The sequence below is a fragment of the Rosa rugosa genome, chromosome 2 (assembly GCF_958449725.1).
Source record: "Rosa rugosa chromosome 2, drRosRugo1.1, whole genome shotgun sequence".
Lineage (NCBI taxonomy): Eukaryota > Viridiplantae > Streptophyta > Magnoliopsida > Rosales > Rosaceae > Rosa > Rosa rugosa.
The window spans coordinates 37338057-37343297 of NC_084821.1; the positions used below are offsets into that span (position 1 = coordinate 37338057).

The 5241-nt window shown below is 41.1% G+C and overlaps 1 long non-coding RNA gene across 1 annotated transcript in view; it reads right to left on the reverse strand.

Annotated features, from left to right (window-relative positions):
• Positions 1-804: 804 nt before the first annotated feature.
• The window catches only part of LOC133728169 (uncharacterized), a 63190-nt gene continuing 58753 nt past the window's right edge, over positions 805-5241 (reverse strand). Inside the window, exons 3-4 of the long non-coding RNA XR_009855658.1 lie at positions 3662-3738; positions 805-2802 (exon numbers count right to left, since the gene is read on the reverse strand). This is a non-coding gene — a long non-coding RNA (uncharacterized LOC133728169). The remainder of the gene's footprint in view (positions 2803-3661; positions 3739-5241) is intronic.

Sequence of the window (5241 nt, forward strand, 5' to 3'; positions counted from 1 at the left end):
GAACTCTGCAACTGATGGAGCTACAAACCCAACAACAAATCGAGGATGGAGGAAACAACCAAGCAGCCGGGAGTAGTGCCAACACGGATTTCTGGCGAAGCCGTGCCAGGTGGGTTCCTACTCCAGATCAAATAAGGATCCTCAGGGATCTTTACTACGACAAGGGAGTTAAGACCCCAACTACAGAGCAGATTCACGAGATCTGTCTCCAGCTGCAACAGTATGGACAGGTTGAGGGCAAGAACATTTATTTTTGGTTCCAGAATGTCAGGGCTCGAGAGAAGCAGATGAAGAGGCGCAATCAGGCTGCTCAAGTGCCCATGGGAACTAGTTCTCCTGGTACTGGTGGATCCATTGATCTCAATTTTGGGTCCACTGGTTCTACTGGTGCTGGTGGATCCATCGACATCAATTTTGGGCCAGCTGGTGGATCCATTGACATCAATTTTGGGTCCACTAGTTCTACTGATGATGGTAGATCCATTAATCTCAATTTTGGTTCCACCGATTCTACTGGTAATGAAGGATTTCTTGATTTAAATTTTGTTTCATATTCTTCCTCACCCTTCAATACTAATACCAGTACAACTCTTTTGGCACAACAGGAGGACAAACATCCCTGCAACAACGAGGAGGAGATCACCAGGAGGTTTAAACTCTTCCTCTGTTCCCCGTGCACGGCGAGGACGTCTTTGGTAACCTGAAGACTACTTCCGAGGAAGGTAGTGCACATGATTACTATTTCGGTGGCTCAGGCGGTTACAACCGTGGATCTCCAGTTTCTCTTGAGCTCAGCCTCAACCCATCCGGAGCTACTGATTAGGCTTAGTATAGCGTAGTTCCAATTTCCTTTTTGTAATAATAAATCAATAAGATAGTGTGCATGTTGTTTCTTCTTTTTGTTTAACCAACAACAACACCAAGGATCGAACCTTGGTCACCCAATACTATTTTCAAAACCATAAACAACTCTACTGCACACATCTTACATAATGATGCAATAAAAACAATCACTCAAAAAGAATCCAACAATCAATTAAGTCGCATCGAGGTCTAGCTAGTATCCTCTGAGTCAAACCAAACACAACAATTTCATCGATAGGATTAGGGATTTATAAAGCTAAACACATCCTGAGTTAGCTAGGAAAAACCCACGTTTTTAGAGTTACTCTTACAACTCTTATAGAATCTCGATAATTCCATCTATCAATTGCTTCAACAAAAACTCACCACAATTCAATCCCTAACATTTAGCGATTCAGAAATCAAATCAAACTCCATATCACATAGTAATTCACTTGAACCACTATGGATACCTAACAAAATCACTAAAATCAATATCCGAAATTGCGTTTAACTATAACACCTAAAATCAATCACCAAAGGCACACACTCTCATCCAACATCATTCACAAGAACTGATTCTAACTCTCCCAATTAATTACACCAAAATCAACTCCATTGCAAAACTTTAAGTGTCCCGCCTACTTAAACTTAAAACACACAACAACTTCAAATTCACTGCAGCCCATCTCCATACTACGATCCAAAACTTAAGAAAACTAGTTCACCACACAAAGGCCACAAAATTCAATTTCATTCACTTGAACAAAACTATATTCACAAGTCACGGTCAGGTCATCAACCCATGGTGTTCAAATGAATAAATTTCAAATCCAGTTTTCCTTATGAATCGTAACGTATCGTTCCAAAATGATGCAAGTAACATCAACCACGTATATAAGACACATCTCGCGAACTCAATTCAAATTCAGAATCACCAAAACTACTACTAATTCCAATTCTACCAACAATCTTGATTCTGAAGGAATTATAGTACTCAACGACAACCCAAAACAATGGTCTCTCATCTCTAACCATCGAGCACAAAATAAAATTCTTGTCTCGCACCTTAAACCCTGCTTAACAACTTACAAGCACAAGGAAGAAGTAACCGCAATAATTCCTTCCCTAACCGCAACACTACTCACAACTCCACATGAGTCAAGAATCTATTCAAGAACATTAGTATATCCAACTTAAAAAGGCAAAATTACCATCGATTAATACTCGTATCCACATTACAGACGAGCATAGGTCCAGACCATGCCTTCAACCAAACACTTCAACAATCAAAAGAACCTCATTTCCATAAAACAATCCTCGTTGACTTAACAGAGTTGAATCAAGAGGTTCCTATTCCTCAAGGATTGTAACTCGCGGCCACTGAACTTATTCCCATACGAACCTACAAGACAACTGTAAGGTTCTAAGTACAACCCTTTCGAATATCCATCACCTAAGGAGTATAGTATGCTTGGCTAATACTTGTATAACACTTAAAACACAGTATAAGTCAAATACAAATTCATATTAACCAAGTCAATACTATAGGGAATGTATTCACGTTCCCTAAACGACCTAGCGGCCTAAACAACTCCCAACACTCACGCATACCCAATGACTTAGCCAATACCGAAGAGCACACGATGGGGATCCGCTGCAGACGGGCCATCACTCGGAAGGTATTGACACATCACCAAATATGCACCTTACGCTCTGATACCAAACTGTCACGCCCCGGATTTTGAATGATAAATTCAAATCCGAAACCTGAATAATTACAATTACAAAATCCAAATCTCGAAACTTCGAGTTCATTATTACAATTCACTCTCACAATATATTATAAAGCTCAAATGAGCATAACACACCTCACAACTTACAATTGTTGTAAAACTCTAACAATTGCTCTAACCGCGCGATCACCGTCCTGGTTCTCCTGTCCTGTAGGATTACCCGCTACACAATTTGAATAGTGTACCGGGAGTTGCAACAACACAAAACCCGGTAAGCTTTTTACAGCCAGTATGAGTAAACAAGAAAGAACTGTTGATTTATTAGATTTCAAGACTACCACAAACCCACGTTACTTTCTCACTCTCATATATATATATATAGACACTTATGAGTTACTCTCAATTTAGCTCATAAGATCACTCACTCTCATATATATATGTAGACACTTATGAGTTACTCTCAATTTAGCTCATAAGATTTCCCAACATTTGGTAGACAGACTCATATATATATATAGACCCTTATGAGTTACTCTCAATTTCCCTCATAAGGTTACCATATATATATTGACACTTATGAGTTACTCTCAATTTCACTCATAAGGTCACTCCACATTTGGCAGACAGACTAGAGCTCTAACTGAACGTAACCACTCGTCCGGCCACAGACGTGATTACGATTTAATACTATTAATAACCACCAGCCCGGTACGAGAGCGTGATTCACTAATAGATGCCATGGTCACCTCGTGACCTAGTGATCTCCACAGATCACAACAATTTATTGTTCCTCAACAATAAAACTCAACACCTCTCACAATATATTGTTTCTCAACAATAAACTCAATACCTCTCACAATATATTGTTTCTCAACAATAAACTCAATACTTCTCACAATATATTGTTTCTCAACAATAACTCAACACAACTTCAACAATACATATTATTTCACGTAATAATATATATACAGACATTCACACAGGAATGTCTAGTAACACCAACAATAGTTCATATGATTGCAACAAAATAAAGCAATTAATTGTATTGGGTTCGTAATATGAACCACGTGAGGTTTACTCACCTCGATAATCCCGCTGCGTCTTCAATTCAGCTCAAAATACGATCCACAATCGTCCACCAACTCAAACCGTCAATCACCTAGTCCAATAATGATCTTGACTTAGCCAACAACTCAAATATGTAATTAAACGACGATCCAACGCTCAGATTCAAATTAAACGATGATCCAACGGTCGGATCTGAATTTAATGATGATCCAACGGTCGGATCCTCACGGATCGCCTTTAGGATCATCCTCCAAAATTATCACGAAGATCCAACGGTCAGATCTTCCTGAATTGCCTTTACTAACATCTCCACAAAATTATATGAAAATCCGACGGTCAGATTCTCACGAATCGCCTTCCGAATCACTATTTCTCAATTATACGAAGATCCAACGGTCGGATCTTCGCCCGTGACCTCACAAAGTCACCGGGACAGTCATACGATCAACATATCCAAAATTGAAGCAAAACCGATGGTCAGATCTTCACAGATCGTAAACCGAAGATAAACGTAAAAACGTTAAATAGTAACGTCAAAACGAAAATCCACTATTTATCAACTTTTTCTAACATGACCATGTTATATATCAAAACGCTCGTATGGATGCATAGATCATCGCCTAGATAATGAAAACTCGAAATATGGTCTGATGCGCCGCCACAAGCGGTGGTCAGTGGGCGGTCAACGCGGCGGTCAACGCCGGTCAACCACCTCAGATGGCAAAGTGACCAACTACAAACTGGTTCAAAATGAAAGGGTGATCGACTTCCATACCTGGAGCTAAGTCTGGTTTGGCCTAGATCGTCCTAGATCAAGCGTTGAAGTTGGATTAATCTCGTGCGTCTGATCAGATTCAGATTAAATCAGGGACGTCGAAAAAGTCAAACCATGATCTAGCGTTCTATACACAAAATCGTGATGAAAGGCTTACATGGGGATAATCAGGGGGAGGAGGAGATCACGAAAATGGGGAGGATCGGCCCGTGCAACGCCGGAAAAGTGGTTTTCCGGTCGGGTCGGGTTCTAGCTTCGGGGGGGGGCTTCGATCTCCATCTGGGGGCAGCGGCGGGGCAAGGCGGTGGCAGGGAGCGGCTGGGCGGCTCGAGGCGACCTCGGGGAGGGCCGGGTCGTGGCCGGAGGACGAGCGACGGCGCCGCTGGCGTCGGGTCGGGTCGGCGGGTCGGCAAGCGTGGGGAGGGCTTTGCGCGAGAGAGAGAGAGAGAGGGGGGGGGACTATTCCGCAAAAAAAGGAATTTTTTGTCCTTGAATGAAAAATAAAATCAGAATTTTCCTATTTATAGAAAATTCCCAATTTTCAAAAATTCATAACTTAATCATACGAACTCCGAATATTGCGTTCCACATGTCCACGAACTCGTATCGACGAGCTCTACAACTTTCATGAAGGAAGTTTTCCCAAATTTTGAACGTATAAAAAGTCAACTTTGTTGACCCCCTAAAAACGTTCGTTTTCGAAAATAAAATCGTTCGAACTAATTCCACAACTTCTCCGAGCCTCGTACTCGCTCCCACTATCGTGAAATCATTTCTAAAAATCCACGGAATTTAATTTGGATTTTCCGGGGTATTACA